General features: G+C 38.4%; 1 long non-coding RNA gene across 3 annotated transcripts in view; it reads right to left on the bottom strand.

The window, feature by feature from the left end:
• The window catches only part of LOC128645899 (uncharacterized), a 119417-nt gene that overhangs the window by 96890 nt on the left and 741 nt on the right, over nucleotides 1-21786 (bottom strand). Inside the window, exon 1 of one of the 3 annotated variants that reach the window (XR_008400153.1) lies at nucleotides 19402-21283. The exons of the other annotated variants lie outside the window; for them this stretch is intronic. This is a non-coding gene — a long non-coding RNA (uncharacterized LOC128645899). Of the gene's footprint in view, nucleotides 1-19401; nucleotides 21284-21786 lie in introns of those variants that run through there. 3 annotated transcript variants of the gene reach the window in all.

The following is a 21786-nucleotide window of genomic DNA, read 5'->3' as shown; positions in this document are numbered from 1 at the left end:
TAACTTCAATGCGTGTTATTGAAATATTAAATATAAAATATTACAAAATATTAATAAAAAATATTAAAAATTATTATACATACTGAAATAAAATCTAAATAATCCATAGAATATATATATACATTTTTTACAGTATGTATAACAATTTTTCACAATTAACCCGACACCGCGTTAGACCTAAATCTTAAATCCTTTACGCATATTTTACATTCCTATGTTCTTCACACAGAAAATAATGTAATTTTTATTATTAAATATAAATATATATATATATATATATATATATATATATATATATATATATATATATATAACAGAGAGACAGGTGCACTCTCACGAACAGTTCAACATATGCCAGGGTGCTACAATGTGGGTTGTAATATAGCAAGTAGGAGACAGCACTCTCTGGTCTTAATACAAAAGAAGATTTATTCAGTGACGTTTCGGGGAATACTCCCCTTCCTCAGACCAATGTACAATACAGTGAAGAAAACATTTATACCTGCACATCAGACCCTCCCCCTTTGAAAAAACCACCAAAGATAGTTGCCAGGCAACCAATTCTTTGTAAATAGACACAGTTTCAATTTATACAGTGTAATAAAATATATACATATATAAATACAAAGTGTCCTTGTTTAAACTCTATGTCCTCTATTTATCAAGGTCTGGCGGACCTGATCCGACAGTGCGGATCAGGTCCGCCAGACCTCGCTGAATACGGAGAGCAATACGCTCTCCGTATTCAGCATTGCACCAGCAGCTCACAAGATCGGGTTGATCGGGTTGATTTCCGGGGATGTCTGTCAGCCTGCTCAGAGCAGGCGGACAGGTTATGGAGCAGCGGTCTTTGTGACCGCTGCTTCATAACTGCTGTTTCTGGCGAGTCTGAAGACTCGCCAGAAACACGGTGCATCAAGCTCCTTTTGGAGCTTGATAGATAGGCCCCCATGCCTATACAGAAAAGCATCTACAGGGAGTGCAGAATTATTAGGCAAGTTGTATTTTTGAGGATTAATTTTATTATTGAACTACAACCATGTTCTCAATGAACCCAAAAAACTCATTAATATCAAAGCTGAATATTTTTGGAAGTAGTTTTTAGTTTGTTTTTAGTTTTAGCTATTTTAGGGGGATATCTGTGTGTGCAGGTGACTATTACTGTGCATAATTATTAGGCAACTTAACAAAAAACAAATATATACCCATTTCAATTATTTATTTTTACCAGTGAAACCAATATAACATCTCAACATTCACAAATATACATTTCTGACATTCAAAAACAAAACAAAAACAAATCAGTGACCAATATAGCCACCTTTCTTTGCAAGGACACTCAAAAGCCTGCCATCCATGGATTCTGTCAGTGTTTTGATCTGTTCACCATCAACATTGCGTGCAGCAGCAACCACAGCCTCCCAGACACTGTTCAGAGAGGTGTACTGTTTTCCCTCCTTGTAAATCTCACATTTGATGATGGACCACAGGTTCTCAATGGGGTTCAGATCAGGTGAACAAGGAGGCCATGTCATTAGATTTTCTTCTTTTATACCCTTTCTTGCCAGCCACGCTGTGGAGTACTTGGACGCGTGTGATGGAGCATTGTCCTGCATGAAAATCATGTTTTTCTTAAAGGATGCAGACTTCTTCCTGTACCACTGCTTGAAGAAGGTGTCTTCCAGAAACTGGCAGTAGGACTGGGAGTTGAGCTTGACTCCATCCTCAACCCGAAAAGGCCCCACAAGCTCATCTTTGATGATACCAGCCCAAACCAGTACTCTACCTCCACCTTGCTGGCGTCTGAGTCGGACTGGAGCTCTCTGCCCTTTACCAATCCAGCCACGGGCCCATCCATCTGGCCCATCAAGACTCACTCTCATTTCATCAGTCCATAAAACCTTAGAAAAATCAGTCTTGAGATATTTCTTGGCCCAGTCTTGATGTTTCAGCTTGTGTGTCTTGTTCAGTGGTGGTCGTCTTTCAGCCTTTCTTACCTTGGCCATGTCTCTGAGTATTGCACACCTTGTGCTTTTGGGCACTCCAGTGATGTTGCAGCTCTGAAATATGGCCAAACTGGTGGCAAGTGGCATCTTGGCAGCTGCACGCTTGACTTTTCTCAGTTCATGGGCAGTTATTTTGCGCCTTGGTTTTTCCACACGCTTCTTGCGACCCTGTTGACTATTTTGAATGAAACGCTTGATTGTTTGATGATCACGCTTCAGAAGCTTTGCAATTTTAAGAGTGCTGCATCCCTCTGCAAGATATCTCACTATTTTTTACTTTTCTGAGCCTGTCAAGTCCTTCTTTTGACCCATTTTGCCAAAGGAAAGGAAGTTGCCTAATAATTATGCACACCTGATATAGGGTGTTGATGTCATTAGACCACACCCCTTCTCATTACAGAGATGCACATCACCTAATATGCTTAATTGGTAGTAGGCTTTCGAGCCTATACAGCTTGGAGTAAGACAACATGCATAAAGAGGATGATGTGGTTAAAATACTCATTTGCCTAATAATTCTGCACTCCCTGTATATCATAGTAGCGGCACATCAGGCAGGCAAAGAACTGTATAAAATTTCATAAAATATTTGCTGGGAATTGTTAATATGCCCACGATTGTGGTTATGCAGACCAACATACATAGTAACAACCGATATCTACAGGTCAAGCCAATAATGAGGTATATCTACATTAAGGTCCTATACACCCTCATTTATCATTGGGCAGAACAAGTTAACAGAAAACGGAATCATTACACAGTTATAGTGCGCATAATGCGTTGAAAACACACTTACTTTCAGTTTGCGATGCAGTATAGGGTGAGGAGAGGGCACAACTAGTATCACTACCTCCTAAGAATGCGCATACATTTATAAAAGCAGCCTAATGTTATCCAGGGAGTGTAAGGCCATGGGACAACATACACCGGTAATGATGTACCACGCAAGAGTCTCACGCAACTAGAACACCCCCAAACACCGGGATCAGTCACCCGATAGGTAGCGGTGGGCAAGCCCCTATAGAGGCTACAACAGATCATACTGAGACTGACTACAAACAAATAAAAAAATAAAATTAAACAAAATGAAAACATCGTGGGATAGCAAAAGAGACCTACATTAAACATGTGTCAACCGTGGTTCTAACAGATCTATACAGTCCCACACTGTAAACAGGGCTTGCACGCACTTGCGCAATAAGTCAGGGAATAAATGTAGTCACTGAATTAGTAAACAAATGTGTGCAAAGCTCATCCTCTATCGTGGCATGTCACTCCTGTGTCAAAAAGATCAAAAGCTGTGTTAACCCACTAACTTAGACAGTGGGAGGAGAAAGGGATCTAACCACTAGATGGTAGGGTAGAATGGGGAAATGTTTATGCTCCCCAAAACTAAAATAAAGCCCCTATGTAAAAGGGGATCCCAATCATGTGTCTCAGACCCAATATTACTGCTACATGTGGGCCCATCAGTACAAAGACCCTGGTCACAAATACACAACAATGTACAAGACATGCCTAACTAAGTACATAACCCTATACAAAACATGTCCATGTGAATGTCTGGTGCAGGATAAGGGACCGTTCCACAACAGGGTCTGGCCGACGCTGTATCTAGGGTCTCCATCATAGTAGCCAACTAATTAAAAGGAAGCAAATGTTAATTTCCATCACAGGTGCCAACTAGTTCATAGGAAGCAATGCCAGTCAATACCCATATTAAGGCCTCTTGGGTGGATAGTGCTCAATTTGTAAATCCACTCCGCTTCTTTTTTCAGTATGGGACTGTATAGATCTGCTAGAACCACGGTTGACACATGTTTAATGTAGGTCTCTTCTGCTATCCTACAATGTTTCATTTTATTTATTTATTTGTAGTCAGTCTCAGTATGATCTGTTGTAGCCTCTATAGGGGCTTGCCCTCTCCTCACCCTCTACTGCATCGCAAACTGAAAGTAAGTGTGTTTTCAACGCATTATGCACAATATAACTGTGTAATGATTCCGGTTTGTGTTAATTTGTTCTGCCCAATGATAAATGAGGGTGTATAGCACCTTAATGTTGATATACCTCTGTATTGCCTTGACCTGTAGATATCAGTTGTTACACTGGCTCCTAGTTATCAAGCCGTCAACCTCAAATATGCTGGAATTCCGCAGCGTATTTGTGGTGAGGCTGATTCGCCTTAGTTATCAAGCCCTACACACCGGCAAAAGTAGAATTTAGTGACGTAAGCTTCGATCCGCCGGACTCAGTCCGACACAGATCAATTCTTACGTCACTCCAGATGTTTCGCACACAAGTTCGGCACAATCTGACTACTTTTGCTAGTTATCAAAAAACTAGCAGGTACGCTCGGCACTTTTCCAGCCCAGCGTACCTGGTTTTCAATCTGCCGCCCTGGAGGCGGCGGATCCCATAGGAATCAATGGGAGTCTGACCATAGCAAAAGTTCATGTTCGATGCTGCCCAACATCCCATTGATTCCTATGGGAAATGTCTGCACCTAACACCCTAACATGTACCCCTAGTCTAAACACCCCTAATCTGTCCCCCCCTACACCGCCGCAACTAAATACATTTATTACCCCCTAAACCTCCGCTCCCGGAGTCCACCGCCACTGTAATAAACTTATTAACCCCTAAACCGCCGCTCCTAGACCCCGCCGCAACTATAATAAATATGTTAACCCCTAAACCGCCGCTCTTGGAGCCCACCGCCACTCTAATAAACTTATTAACCCCTAAACTGCTGCTCCTGGACCCCGCCGCCACCTATATTAAACGTATTAACCCCTAATCTGCCTCCCCTACACCGTCGCCACCTATAATAAATGTATTAACCCCTATCCTGCCCCCCCTACACCGTCGCCACCTATAATAAATTTATTAACCCCTAATCTGCCCCCCTACACCGTCGCCACCTATAATAAATTTATTAACCCCTATCCTGCCCCCCTACACCGCCGCAACTATAATAAAATTATTAACCCCTAAACCTAAGTCTAACCCTAACCCTAACACCCCCCTAACTTAAATATTAATTAAATACATCTAAATATTATAACTCTTATTAACTAAATTAATCCTATTTAAAAATAAATACCTTTAAAATAAACCCTAATATAGCTACAATATAAATAATTATTATATTGTAGCTATTTTAGGATTTATTTTTATTTTACAGGCAAATTTCAATTTATTTTAACTAGGTACAATAGCTATTAAATAGTTAATAACTATTTAATAGCTACCTAGCTAAAATGAAGAGACATTTACCTGTAAAATAAATCCTAACCTAAGTTACAATTACACCTAACACTATAATATCATTAAATTAATTATTCCTATTTAAAACTAAATACTTACCTGTAAAATAAACCCTAAGATAGCTACAATGTAATTCATAATTACATTGTAGCTATTTTAGGATTTATATTTATTTTACAGGTAACTTTGTATTTATTTTAGCTAGTTAGAATAGTTCTTAAATAGTTATTAACTATTTAATAACTACCTAGCTAAAAGAAATACAAAATTACCTGTAAAATAAATCCTAACCTAAATTACAATTAAACCTAACACTACACTATCATTAAATTAATTAAATAAATTAACTACAAATAACTACAATTAAATACAATTAAATAAACTAACTAAAGTACAAAAAATAAAAAAAACTAAGTTACAAAAAATAAAAAAAATAAGTTACAAACATTTAAAAAATATTACAACAATTTTAAGCTACTTACACCTAATCTAAGCCCCCTAATAAAATAAAGCCCCCCAAAATAAAAAAAATGCCCTACCCTATTATACATTAAATAGTTAACAGCTCTATTACCTTACCAGCCATTAAAAGGGCCTTTTGCAGGGCATGCCCCAAAGAATTCAGCTCTTTTGCCTGTAAAAAAAAATACAACCCCCCCAACATTAAAACCCACCACCCACATACCCCTAATCTAACCCAAACCCCCCTTAAATAAACCTAACACTACCCCCCTAAATATCATCCTACCTTTAGCCGTCTTCAGCCAGTTGACCACCGATGGAACAGAAGAGGAGATCCGCAGCGGCCAAAGTCTTCATCCAAGGGGCACTGAAGAAGTCTTCCATCCGATTGAAGTCATCATCCAGGCGGCGTCTTCAATCTTCATCCATCCGGAGTGGAGCGGAGCCATCTTCAGACGAGCCAACGCGGAGCCATCTTCTTCCACCGACGACTGAACGACGAATGACGGTTCCTTTAAGTGACGTCATCCAAGATGGCGTCCCTTGAATTCCGATTGGCTGATAGCATTCTATCAGCCAATCGGAATTAAGGTAGGAAAAATCTGATTGGCTGATTAAATCAGCCAATCAGATTGAAGTTCAATTGGATCTGTTCCGATCAGCCAATAGAATGCAAGCTCAATCTGATTGGCTGATTGGATCAGCCAATCTGATTGAACTTCAATCTGATTGGCTGATTTAATCAGCCAATCAGATTTTTCCTATCTTAATTCCAATCGGAATCAGCCAATCGGAATTCGAGGGACGCCATCTTGAATGACGTCACTTAAAGGAACCGTCATTCGTCGTTCAGTCGTCGGTGGAAGAAGATGGCTCCGCGTTGGCTCGTCTGAAGATGGCTCTGCTTCGCTCCGGATGGATGAAGATTGAAGACGCCGCCTGGATGATGACTTCAATTGGATGGAAGACTTCTTCAGCTCCCCTTGGATGATGACTTCAATCGGATGGAAGACTTCTTCAGCGCCCCTTGGATGATGACTTCTGCCGCTCCGGATGTCTTCTTCTGTTCCATCGGTGGTCGGCTGGCTGAAGATGGCTAAAGGTAGGATGATCTTCAGGGGGGTAGTGTTAGGTTTATTTAAGGGGGGTTTGGGTTAGATTAGGGGTATGTGGGTGGTGGGTTTTAATGTTGGGGGGGTTGTATTTTTTTTTTTACAGGCAAAAGAGCTGAATTCTTTGGGGCATGCCCCGCAAAAGGCCCTTTTAAGGGCTGGTAAGGTAATAGAGCTGTTAACTATTTAATGTAGAATAGGGTAGGGCATTTTTTTTATTTTGGGGGGCTTTGTTATTTTATTAGGGGGCTTAGATTAGGTGTAAGTAGCTTAAAATTGTTGTAATATTTTTGAAATGTTTGTAACTTATTTTTTTTATTTTTTGTAACTTAGTTTTTTTTATTTTTTGTACTTTAGTTAGTTTATTTAATTGTATTTAATTGTAGTTATTTGTAGGTAATTTATTTAATTAATTTAATGATAGTGTAGTGTTAGGTTTAATTGTAACATAGGTTAGGATTTATTTTACAGGTAATTTTGTATTTCTTTTAGCTAGGTAGTTATTAAATAGTTAATAACTATTTAAGAACTATTCTAACTAGCTAAAATAAATACAAAGTTACCTGTAAAATAAATATAAATCCTAAAATAGCTACAAAGTAATTATTATTTATATTGTAGCTATATTAGGGTTTATTTTAAAGGTAAGTATTTAGTTTTAAATAGGATTAATTTAGTTAATAAGAATAATATTTATTTAGATGTATTTAATTAATATTTAAGTTAGGGGGGTGTTAGGGTTAGGGTTAGACTTAGGTTTAGGGGTTAATAATTTTATTATAGTTGCGGCGGTATAGGGGGGCAGGATAGGGGATAATACATTTATTATAGGTGGCAACGGTGTAGGGGGGCAGATTAGGGGTTAATACGTTTAATATAGGTGGTGGTGGGGTCCGGGAGTGGCGGTTTAGGGGTTAAACAATTTATTTCGTTGCGGCGGGGTACGGGATTGGCAGGATAGGGGTTGATAAATTTATTATAGGTGGCGGCGGTATAGGGGGGTAGGATAGGGGTTAGTAGGTATTATGTAGGTGGCGGCGGGGTCCGGGAGCGGCGGTTTAGGGGTTAATCAGTTTATTAGAGTGGCGGTGGGCTCCGGGAACGACGGTTTAGGGGTTAATACATTTATAAGAGTTGCGGCGGGGTCTAGGATCGGCGGTTTAGGGGTTACTAACTTTATTTAGTTGCGGGGGGCTCCAGGGGCGCCGGTATAGGGGGTAGAACAGTATAGTTAGTGTGGGTGCTTAGTGACAGCTTGTCAATAAAGCTGGGAAAAAGCCGAAGAGCAGCGAGATCGGATGAGTGATAACTAAAACATTCCGCTGCTCATCGCCTCGTACTTGGTGCGCAGCTTTTTGACAGCTTTATTGATAACTTTGGCGAGATTTTTCAGGTCCGCGGCAGCGATGGTAGGCGAGCTTAGGTGGGCGTATTGGGCCGGCGAAGGCAGGTAACAAGACCTGTTGATAACTAGAGGCCTATGTGTGTTGGTCTGCATACCCACAATCGTGGACGTATTAACAATTCCCAGCAAATATTTTATAACATTTTATACAGTTCTTTGCCTGCCTGATGTGCCGCTACTATGATATAGATGCTTCTCTGTATAGGCATAGAGTTTAAACAAGGACACTTTGTATTTATATATGTATATATTTTGTTACACTGTATAAATTGACATTGTGTTTATTTACAAAGAATTGGTTGCCTGGCAACTATCTTTGGCGTTTTTATCACAGGGGGAGGGTCTGATGTGCAGGTATAAATGTTTTCTTCACTGTATTGTACATTGGTCTGAGGAAGGGGAGTATTCCCTGAAATGTCACTGAATAAATCTTCTTTTGTATTAAGACCAGAGAGTGCTGGCTCCTACTTCCTATATACGTATATAAATATATATATATATATATATATATATATATATATATATATATATATATATGATACTGTTAATGTAAAATAGATATACATACCTCTATATCTATAAGAATAGATATCTAGTTATGTATAGATAGATAAATATAGAGATATGTATCTATACTATAATCGCGTTTGTAATGCGTCCGTCACCGTCGCCAGTTGCGCATGCATCCTCAAAGGAATGTTGGCAGCGCGAGGCAGCCAACAGAATTCGCTGCATCCAGGTGGATTCCGAAAATGGCAGGGTGCCATCCTCCCATTTTCGGAATCCAGCGGGATGCAGCAAAGGCAAACGGAGCATTACAACAACAAAAAATAACCGCCCGCAACAATTATTAAAAAAAACCCTAACCGTCTGCAATAAGTAATAAAAAAAAAAAACCGAACCGCCCGCAATAAGTATTTAAAAAAAAACAAAAAAAACTGTCCGTACGAACTATTAAGAAAAAAATAAACTAACCGCCCACACGAAGTATTAAGAAAAAAAAAACCCCAATAAAATTATTAACCCCTAAATCAGCCAACCACAACATTGCAAACTACCTAATACATCTATTAACCCCTAATCCACCAACCCCCCCCACAACGCATTAAACCTAATTTACCTATTAACTGCCAACCCCCACAACGCAAAAAACTAATTTAATGACTAAGCCCCCTAACCTAACACCCCCTAAATTAACCCCTTAATTACATAAAAAAAATACTACATTACAATTAAAATAAAAAAATTACATTACATTAATATAAAATTACAGAAAATAAAAAAGGCTAACATTACAAAAAAATAATAAACAACACTATCCAAAAAAAAAAAAAAATTAAACCTAATCCCTATGAAAATAAAAAAGCCCCCCCAAAATAAAAACACCCCCTAATCTAAGAATAAACTACCAATAGTCATTAAAATGCTTTTAGTAGGGCATTGCCCTAAAGAAATCAGCTCTTTTACATTAAAAATAAACAAAGTCCTCCCTAACAGTAAAACCCCCCACCCACCAAACCCCCAAAATAAAAAAAACTAACACTAATAAACCTAAACTACCCATTGCCCCTAAAGTGGCATTTGTATGGGCATTGCCCTTAAAAGGGCATTCAGCTCTTTTTCACTGCCCTTAAAAGGGCATTCAGCTCTTTTGCAAATTGCTCAATGAACCCTAATCTAAAAAAACAAACCCCCCCCCAAAAACTAAAAACTAAAGCCCCAAATAGGTACTCACGGGTGCGGAGCGGATTAATGTAATGTCCGGAGATTGAAGAAAGAGTGTGAGAAAGTGGAGAAAAACCAGAAATGAAATGGGAGAGAGTGTTTATAGAATAGAGATGGGCAGAGAGAGATAAGGGAGAGCATGAAAAGATAGAAAGGAGAGAAGGAAGGAGGGTGTGGAGAAAGAGAGAGACAGAGAGATAGTGAATAGAAAGAGTGAGAAGGGAGGGGAGAGAGAAAAGGAGAAAAAAAAGAAAAGGGGCAGAAGAAGAGAGGACTCAGTGATATAGTGAGGAGAAAAGAGAGAGAGAGAGAGAGAGAGAGAGAGAGGAGATGCAGAAAGAGAATGCAGCTAGAAAAGGAAGTTCATAGCAGACCTGGTAGATGTTTTTTTATTTTATTTTTTATTTTATTTGTTTAATCATTATCATCATTACAAAATTAATTACAGACATTACAGGATTATCATCTTGGGCTCATTCAAACAGGCTATCCCATGCTCCCTCACATGCTCAGGTTCTTGAATTGATCACACTAATCACTACACTCCTCCTTTCAATCATACCTGCTATGTCCACTCGCTGTGTGCAATTCACACAGTGCACCATAGCTGCCCCGCATGGTACTCATGTTTTGAGATACTAAGGAGAAAACAGGGGTGGCTGTCAGGATCAGAAACCAGATAGGACCCCAATAGCTTGGGAAGTGGTATAAGTATCACAAAAATAACAAAGTAGGTACTTGCCTCCAGTTACAAGATGAGTGTAGTAACGGTAAGCCCAGCTTCAGCAATGATAATAGTTCACACAATAATAGCGGTAAGTGGGCTTGATTCTTTAACAGGATAGGCATGCACAATTCACAGCAGAATAGGGGTAATCCAAAATCAGAGTCCAGTATACAAACCAAGGTCGGTGCAGGCAGCAAGGTTCTTAATCAGTTAAACAGGCAAAAGGTCAGGGTAGGCAGCAAAGGTTCACAAGTGGTTAATCAGGCAAAGGGTCAAGGCTGGCAGCAAAGGTTCACCATTGGTTATCAGGCAAAAGGTAAAAATCAGGATACAGAGCAACCAAAAGCAGAGTATTGTTCACAAGGAAACTCACTCAATAACTACTGTACTGAGTACTGAGTAGTGTGTATGTCAGTGCTTTATAGGGGGATGATAATGATTGACAGCTAGCAGGAGGTGTGTGCATATACTTCTCCCTTATTGAATACGCAGACTGACAGCTGATGGAGTGTTTACTGAAGGGGGCGTGGTCACGTGATGTGCTGATCTCACGATCACGCCCACAAACATTGTAACAGCGGCCGCCATGTTGAGAGAGTCATACTGCTCTCTGTGTGATCTTCTCCCTGAGAAATCCTTCTGCAGCGGAGTGATAGCGGTAAGACCAACCGCATCATTACAGTGCCCCCTCCTAAGGTGAGCCCTCAGGGGGCTATAGGAACCAGGTTTCTCTGGGTATTTCCTATGAAAGGATCAGACACATATGGGAGTGTGAACATCATCTACAGCCATCCAAGATCTCAACTCAGGACCATATCCACGCCAATGAATAATGTATGCTAGACGGCCTCTGCGTAGGCGAGAGTCTAGTATATCCTGTAGTTCAAATTCTTCAACACCATCAATCATGATAGGATCAGGAGGGGCTGGAGTTCTGGAAGTAAAGGAATCTGGTATTGCTGTTTTCAATAAAGAAGTATGAAATACTGGGTGTATTTTGTATCTATTTGGAAGATGCAGCTTAACAGCATTAGGTGAGATGATTCTGATTATTTCAAAAGGTCCAATGAATCAAGGGCCGAGTTTCTTAAAAGGGCATTGTATTTTTAGGTTTACAGTTGATAACCATACCCTGTCACCTATTTTATATATAGGAGCAGGATTACAGTGACGATCTGCATAATGTTTGAAACTCTCTTGAGATTTAAGTAAAGTTTTTCTAATAAACTTGAAATTTGTGCTCAGAGAATCAATTCGGTTATCAGCCTCAGGAACAGGAGTGATTATGGGGGATCCAGGTAACATCAAAGGATGATATCCATAATTAGCAAAGAATGGAGAAGTAACAATGGAAGAGTGTATCTGATTGTTGTAGGCAAACTCAGCTAGGGCTAAAAACTGATTCTAGTCATCTTGAAGATGTGAAACAAGACATCCTAAATACTGCTCTAAAGTTTGATTTGTATGTTCTGTTTGTCCATTCAATTGAGGGTGGAAGGCTGTAGATAAAGATCTTTGAATATGTAATCCTTGGCAGAACGAGGTCCAAAACCTGGAGGTAAATTGCGTACCTCTATCTGAGACAATGGATTCTGGTATCCCATGCAGTCAGAAGATTTCATTGATGAATAAAGTAGCAGTTTGACTAGCTGTAGAAAGTCATTTAGTGGAAATGAAATGTTCCATTTTGCTAAATCGATCTATGATGACAATAATGGTATTATATCCTTGTGCTTTAGGAAGTTCTACAATAAAATCCATGGATATATCATCACAGGGTTTACTAGGAAAAGGCAATTGTCTTAAAAGTCCTGAAGGTTTTTTGCGTGGGCTCTTAGCTCTGGCACATATAGGGCAGGCAGATACATAGGAGATTACATCCTTGGGAAGTGTAGGCCACCAGAACTTACGACAAACAAGGTCTTTGGTCTTGACCCCACTGTGACCACCTAAAGGGGTGTTGTGATAGTATTGTAGAAATTCTGGGATAGATTTTGGAGGAACGTATATCTTATCCTTATAAAGGTAAAGACCATTTTGTAGTCGCAGAGGAGGAATAGTATTTGGTATATCGTGGTTATCATTATAGAACTTGATTTTTTCCCATAAATTAGTAGAGGTTGCTAAAAAGCATTCTTTCTACAAGATAGGTTTAGAGATTTATGTGTTCTTGGGCTATTATCAATCATACGCAGGGGCGTATTAAGGCCTAGGCCAAGAAGGCCCGTGCCTAGGTCAGCAGATTTTGGGGGCACTTTAGAATGAGTAAGCAATCAGGGATGTCGCCTATTCAAGTCTCATCAGCAAAGCAGTGTAGAGAGTGCTGAGGTACTGCTGGGGAGAGAGGGACAGAGAGCAGTAAATAATGCTGGGTACTGACTGTGTGGAAGTGGCTATAAAAAAAATATTTTGTCGGACGGGGCGGCTTACCCCCAAACGGTCACATGACCGGCTTTCTACCAGAGCCATTTACACACGCGCAGGTGATCTCCCAGGTGGCACTGTAGGAGTGAAAATGGATTGCATCGCTGGACAGTGGACTGGAGGAGAGTCACTTAGAGGAGTTGGGTCATGGTCACTCACTGCAGTGCACAAATTAATATAGCAGGACTCTCTCAGGCATAAAGCATCCTAGGTATCCGCATGCAAATGAGCCTAATAGACTTGATTCCATTGCTTTCCGGAGGTGCCTGCTGTAGTTACAGTTTTACAATGTGATTGGCTTATTCCTTTTATACAGCAAACTTTCTCTGTTTTATTATTGCTAAAGCAAAGTCTGTCTACATACTTTATGAAAATGTATCCCAATGATATAGTTGATGTTTTTGTCATTCACACTATTTAAAAACAAAACAACAAAAAAATTCAAGACAACACATGAACGTAGAACCTAGAACTTGCTGAAATTCATCCATCGATTTCTCATAGGGAAATTGCCCTGGAATGCTATAAGTTTTCTAGCCACAAATAGAGAAACTAGTCCACATGTTTTCCTTTGTAGATGGATAAAAAACTGAGAACAAAATCAAAATTCATGCCACCACTAAATAAAGTCCCTCAGATCCAAGTATTCCTGAAAATGGTTATGGAAGATTTTTTAAAAATTAAAGAAACTAAAATTTCTAACATAAGTAAAGATGAAACTGAGGCTTTAAACTTAATTACCTCTTGGGACGATATTTTAGTCAAACCCTCGGACAAGGGTTGTAACATTGTTATTTGGGAGAAAGAGAATTACATATTGGAAGTGAATAGACAACTTTTGGATAAGAAATGCTACAAACATTTATTCTCGAATCCCACTGCTCAATTCCTAACAGAATATAATACCATGATTGACAATGCTACAATGGAAGGCTTATTTAGCCAAAAAGAATCCAAAAGTAGCAACTTTATATCTGTTACCGAAAGTTCACAAAAATAAGAACAAACCACCAGGGAGACCAATTGTAGCATTGGCAGTCTATGTGAACAAGCAAGTAGATTCTTGGATTTATACTTACGAGATATTGTTTGGTCTTTACTGTCTTTCATTAGAGATACGATGGACATCTTAAGCAAGATCAAGGATGCATACAACCTATGCTAACCTTACTTTATACCAGTTCCATTCCTCCATTGCTATCCCCTGAACCCCCTTAGCATGTAAGCCTAAAAGCCCAGCTGTTTGTAGATCACCTTCTTAAGAGTGGATTACAACAGTGCAACTCTTGGCAGGGCCCTCTACCCACTTTATCCCTTAATTGTTTTATACTCCCCTTTGTTTATAGCGCTGCGGAATCTGTTGGCGCCCTACAAATAACCAATAATAAAATAAGATCAATGAGTTATCAGTAGAGAAACAAGCCATCCTAATAACATGCGATGTGGATTCGCTGTACACATCAATCAAGCATGCAAAAGGTTGTGGAGCAGTCAATTATTTTCTCAGTATGGAGTCTACTGACAAACAACAACATAACAAATTCATCCTAACTCTACTCAATTTTGTGTTGAAGCACAATTATTTTGTATTCAATGTTAATCTACAGATCCAAGGCACAGCCATGGGTTCATCATGTGCACCCACATATGCTAATATTTACTTAGGCTGGTGGTAGAGGGAAATTGTTTTCCATGAAGATCTATTTGAATACACTAAACATACCAGTCTCTGGTGCAGATACATAGATGATCTGTTCATAATCTGGACAGGTAGTGAAACAATGTTTAAAGAATTCATAACTATTCTGAATACCAACAATATGAACCTAAATCTCACATACAATCTGAGTAAAGAGAAAATAGAAAAAAAAAGAGCAATTCCAATAGGAGAATTCCTTAGAATCAGAAGGAATTGCACTGATGATCTTGTGTTCAACAAGAGAGCAAAAGAACTAAAATTATGTCTAAAAGAAAGGGGTTATACTTGCCGAGTAATTCGGAAGGCCTATCAAAGAGCAAAAAGGACTCCTAGAGACCAATTATTAATTCCTAAAAAGAGAAACAATGTCTCTGAAGACAAAATGCGATTTGTAACCACATTTAATGCTGACCACCAAACTATAAGTGACATACTGAACCGTCACTGTGGTATTCTCAAATCTGACAAAGATATATCCCATTTTGTGGGGGGAAAATCAGCACTAGCTGGAGGAGAGTCCCCATAATTGGTAATTGGTAACAAATTAGTCAGAAGTCATTTTATCAGAAAAAAAAACCCAGCAATAAAAATGTCTGCGGAACATATACATGTAGATCTCGCAGTTATTGCAAATATGTTCATAATGAGAGAGAATATATCACAGTTACCGGCAGCACTAACAGAATGTTTGGTTTTGCAAATTGCAGAACTAAAAATGTGATCTATTGTCTTCTCTGTGTATGTGGTAAAAGGTACATAGGGATAACTACACGTGAACTGCGCATAAGATTCGGAGAACACATAAAAAGCATTAAAAACTGTGAAAGTGATAAGAAAAAAGATAAAAAAGCCTCACTCCCGTTGCCCGACATTACCTAAAAAAACATGGAACCAAACCAGATTTAAAAATCTCGGTATTACAGGTAATCAAGCCTGGTATTAGAGGTGGAAATGTTGAGACTATGCTCTTACAAGCAGAATGTAGATGGATATTTTGGCTTTACTTTAATATACTTTTAATACTTTAACCCCTGTAGGCCTTAATGAACAAGATGGCTATGGCTCTTTCCTATAAATAAGCTAATGTAAAATCATGCTACATTTTTATGTCCATTAGTAATCATACAAATCTATACAGAATTAATTTGTTGATAGTACCACCATTCTTCAACAATATAATGCCCTCAATACCAAATTAAACAGGTATACTAACCAATCTACTATTAATCCTTTGGTTAATTTATCTAATATGGAGTCATATAAATTATTTTGGTATCTCAAGTAGGATGTGTGTTAAACATTGATTATGACTGTCATATTAATATTACCTGTTTTATATGAGGTAGAGTACTATGATACTCTCTGATAGAATTGTATAGAACCCAATTATCTGTTCTCCCTCAGAAACACGATACCTATCGAGTATTGATGATATGCCGGCCTTAACATTTGAGGATGTGTATTAAGTGGTGTGAATACATCATAGCTTGTTTCTTGCAACTATAATATTTGTAAATTACAAAACTTGTAATCAGGTTCAATTTAACATAATTGCATGTATTATTTTTTATGATACTGTGATTCACTTCAATTTAAATCTAGGTGAACCATTGGCAACAACAAATACACTGAATAGACAATAAATGGACGCATTACTATTTTTGTGATCACTGATGCATTCTGTGTGTCGCATTTATCTATGCGACACTCTGTTATATCTCCTATTAAAGATCGTGGCTCATTATGGATTCATTATATGGGACATGCAGTCAGGAGAATCTTTGATGTAATGGATCAATGTGTTTTTCATTAATGATAATAAAACCAATATCAAATACTCATACGATTTTGAAATGAATAGACAATATATGGATGTACTATTTTTGTGATCACTGATGCATTCTGTATATCGCATTTATCTGTTATATCTCCTGTTAAAGATCGTGGCTCATTATGGATTTGTTATATGGGACATGCAATCAGGAGAATCTCTGATGCAATGGATCGATGTGTTTTTCATTAATGATAATAAGACCAATATTACATTTAATTCATGTATGAAGCATGTTGATCTACATCTTGTCACTTTGATACACTGTTTTTTTTTTTAATAAACTCTGTTTCTTTTTTGGGGGTTTTCCAATTATTTTAAGCCATTGTACCTTAGTATTGTTATCATTTCTACAGGCTTAATACTCAATGTGATGTAAACAATAGTGACGTTGTAGTCACGTGATATACGCCTATCCAATAATAGGAGGGCCTTAGTGATAGGTGTGTTACTTTCCGCATCCCTGATTGGCTACAAGATTATTATAAGTAGGTAGGATGGCTTCCCCAAGTCGGACTAGCCTTTGAAAAAGCATAGACACAGCGAAATGCGCATCAGGCGCTAACAGAGACCAGTAATACCCACATTATATTGATCATTATAGTGCTCAGAATAGTAATTTCAAGATGACCTTGGTAGCTATCTTAAATTGAGGTAATGTGTTGTGGCTCCTGGCTTTCCAGTCTCAGAATGGTACTTACCGCTCCAGTACTGCCCTTTTTAGAAATTATTGGTATGAGGTCAATCCTCTTTTGTAGTTAAATTCATGTGCAGTCCGTGAGCCCCTTTTTTGGTTTGTACGGTCCTGAGGGATTGCCATTGCCTCTATTTGATCCCTAATTTGGAAACTCAGTAATACTGGTACTCACCTTTATGTGTTTACTTTTAATGTAAGTTTTATTTACACCTACATGGTTAGTCCACACATTTTATTCATGTCATTATTAAATGTTAGGTTTTAATATATATCCCGCTTTGGTGGCTTTTCCTACCTTAATCATGTACTAATTAGTACGACTTGAGTGCTCTATTACTGCCCACTTTCTCTTCTCCCTTTTTTTGACTTATATTAGGACAGTGAGCACCCCCCATCACACCGATATTGCTAGGAGGGTTATTTCATCCTCCTGAATTGCCAAGGATTTTCTTGTATTACCCTGGCAACTAATTAATTTTTTCTATGGGGTACTAATAGATACATTTTCCTATAACTTACAATAGATGGTAGTAATGCTGTGACAGAGTAGTATAGGTTTATGAGCATTTTTCACTCCCTGGCTGTGTTGTTTCAACAACTACGCTCAGCATTATTTCTCCTTTTTCTATCACTTTTTTTACTAATCATAAAATGCCTAAGGCTGCTGACTGTATGAGCCAAGAAGCACTAAATAGTTGCCCTCCCATGCTATCCATATCAAACAGTTGATACCTTATACTGCAAATAAATATTTCATTTGAAAAACTAACACATTCAGAACATGGTAGCCAGGATCTGGACAGGATTGACCATAATCTATCAGTAGTCAGTAGTTCAGAGTCTTATGTTCCGGCGTTAGCCCATAAAACTCTTAACTAAAGTGCTAAAAAGTACACTAACACCCATAAACTATCTATTAACCCCTAAACCGAGGCCCCCCACATCGCAAACACTATAATAAAAAAATGTAACCCCTAATTTGCCGACCGGACATCGCCGCCACCTACATTATACTTATGAACCCCTAATCTGCTGCCCCTAACATCGCTGACAACTACATTATATTTAATAACCCCTAATCTGCCGCCCCCAACATCGCCGCCACCTACCTACAATTATTAACCCCTAATCTGCCGACCGGACATCGCCGCCACTTTAATAAATGTATTAACCCCTAAACCGCCGCACTCCCACCTTGCAAACACTAGTTAAATTTTATTAACCCCTAATCTGCCGTCCCTAACATCGCCAACACCTACTTACATTTATTAACCCCTAATCTGCCACCCCCAATGTCGCCGCTACTATATTAAATTTATTAACCCCTAAACCTGTCTAAACCTAATCCGAACCCCCCTAACTTAAATATAATTTAAATTAAACTAAATTAATTTAACATAATTAAATAAATTATTCCTATTTAAAACTAAATACTTACCTATAAAATAAACCACAAGATAGCTACAATATAACTAATAGTTACATTGTAGCTAGCTTAGGATTTATATTTATTTTACAGGCAACTTTGTATTTATTTTAACTAGGTACAATAGTTATTAAATAGTTATTAACTATTTAATAACTACCTAGCTAAAATAAATACAAATTTACCTGTAAAATAAAACCTAACCTAAGTTACAATTACACCTAACACTACACTATCATTAAATAAATTACCTAAACTACCTACAATTAATTACAATTAAATTCAATAAACTAAAGTACAAAAAAACAAATACTAAATTACAGAAAATTAAAAAAGAAATACAATAATTTTAAACTAATTACACCTAATCTTATCCCCCTAATAAAATAAAAAAGCCCCCCAAAATAATAAAATTTCCCTACCCTATACTAAATTACAAATAGCCCTTAAAAGGGCCTTTTGCGGGGCATTGCCCCAAAGTAATCAGCTCTTTTACCTGAAAAAAAAAATACAATACCCCCCCAACATTAAAACCCACAACCCACACACCCCTACTCTAAAACCCACCCAATCCCCCCTTAAAATACCTAACTCTAACCCCCTGAAGATCTCCCTACCTTGAGCCGTCTTCACCCAGTCAGGCACAAGTGGTCCTCCATACGGGATAATGTAGGTGGCAGCGGTGTCCGGAACGGCAGTTTAGGGGTTAATAATATAATGTAGGTGTCAGCGATAGCGGGGGCGGCAGATTAGGGGTTAATAAGTGTAAGACTAGGGGTGTTTAGACTCAGGGTTTATGTTAGGGTGTTAGGTGCAGACATATTTTTTATTTTCCCATAGGAAACAATGGGGCTGTGTTAGAAGCTGGACGCTGCTTTTTTGCAGGTGTTAGCTCAGCTCCATTGTTTCCTATGGGGAAATCGTGCACGAGCACGTTTAGCCAGCTTACCGCTACTGTAAGCAACGCTGGTATTGAGGTGTGATGTGGAGCTAAATTCTGCTCTACGATCACCTTTTTGCGGCTAACGTCAGGTTTAAAAAAACCTGTAATACCAGCGTTGGCTTAAGGTAGTGTTAGTAAAAAAAAAGCCTTGTTAGCCCCGCACCCCTGTTAACGCCAAACTCGTAATCTCGCCATAAGTTTTCAAATAAAGGATTTGCTTGCATTATGCATAGGGAATGTAATTTAGTGATGATTTGATTGCAGTGTGGAAATTGTGAATATAGATGTGTGTTTATATGTATTTGTGTGCAGATGTTACAATATGAAGCAGGTACAGTGGTTGGGTTTCACAGTTGTAGAGTTTGAGAGGAGCCTAGGTGCTCACTATCTCAAAACTTTACCACCCGTCACTGTTTTTGTCTCTAATTACTTTCACTATATAAAATTACATCTTTCTATATATTGTCATATATTGTGTCTGTGTGACATTTCAGCAGTTTTTATCCCAGTAGCAGACAGCTCCAGTAGTGGATTATAACATTTTCTTTGGAAATAGCATGAAATATTATGGTTAAAAAAGGCCTAAAACCTTGGGGTGGGGAAGGTAGGGGGGCAGCAGAATTTTGAGTGCCTAGGGCAGCACAAAAGCTTAATACGCCACTGATCATATGGGATAGTGCATCGGCCTTACCATTGCTTGAACCAGGTCTGTAAGTTATGATTAAAGAAAAACAACTAAAGAACAAAGCCCACCTTGCTTGCCTGGGTTTTAATCTTCATGCAGACTGTAAATATTCCAGATTCCTATGATCAGTATAAATGGTTACTTGATGACTGGTACCTTCCTATAAATGTCTCCATTCTTCTAGCACCAATTTTATTGCCAATAACTCTCTATCTTCAACATCATAATTTCTTTCTGCTGAAGATAAGGAGCGAGAGAAATATGCCACAGGATGTATTAAATTCTTTGGACCAGCACATTGTGATAATATTGCTGCAACAGCTGTTTCTGAAGCATCAACCTCCAGGAAATAGGGTTGATTGACCATGGGTAATATTAGTATAGGGAAAGAGGTGAATAACCTCTTTAATTCTTCAAATGCCCTTTGTGCCTGTGGTGACCAGAAGAATTTGGTGTCTTTTTTGGTTAATACTGTAATGGGCTGAACTAATTTTGAAAAATCTCGTGTGAATTTCCGGTAAAAATGATAGAAGCCTAGAAAGCATTGTACACCCTCTTTTGTTGAAGGAACAGGCCAGGTTATTATGGCTTTAGTTTTAACGGGATCCATCTCCAATTTACCAGGGGATACACATAACCCAAGAAAATGAAACAAAAGGAGAAGAAGGTCTAAGAAAGCAGAGAAAAATTTACTCCAGGCCAGAGGCGTAACTAGAAACCACAGGGAATATTCAATAAATTCAAAATAGTGGGAACAGCACACCTGTACGTTCTTTTAGTGGGGCACGGAGTAGTAGACTTGCCAGGTCTCTTCAGTATCCATAAACATCAAAAAACTCCAGCCACCAACTTCATATAAAAGACCTTTATTTCTTCATCTTGGGTCCCAATCAGTGCAGGCTTGAAACGTTGTTTGTGATTGGGACCCAAGATGAAGAAATAAAGGTCTTTTAAATGAAGTTGGTGGCTGGAGTTTTTTGATGTTTATAGAAACCACAGGGCCCAGGTGCAAGAATCTAAGAAGGCCCCCCCACCCCACCCAAAAAAAGGTGAATTTGATACATATCTTTTTTTTTTACATTTAACACAGAAAAAAAAATATGAATCAGATTACATGACTGCAAAAGGAGGTACCCTGTGCCCACAGTCTGTGAAATGGTCTGACCCCCTATTACTATATATAGTAACACTGTTTAACTCCCCGGTACTGTATATAGTGAGTTAGTGACACAGTCTGTAATCTGAGGTCTGTAAAATTCATTTTTCAAAAAAATTAGCTTTATTATGAACATTTTCTAATTGTTTTAATTTTTATGTAAACATTGACAAATTAGGAAAACCGTTTTGTCAAGAGATTTTTGTGTTTTTTTCGTA

This window comes from Bombina bombina, chromosome 1, assembly GCF_027579735.1.
Source record: "Bombina bombina isolate aBomBom1 chromosome 1, aBomBom1.pri, whole genome shotgun sequence".
Lineage (NCBI taxonomy): Eukaryota > Metazoa > Chordata > Amphibia > Anura > Bombinatoridae > Bombina > Bombina bombina.
This window is presented reverse-complemented; position numbering and strand designations above follow the sequence as displayed.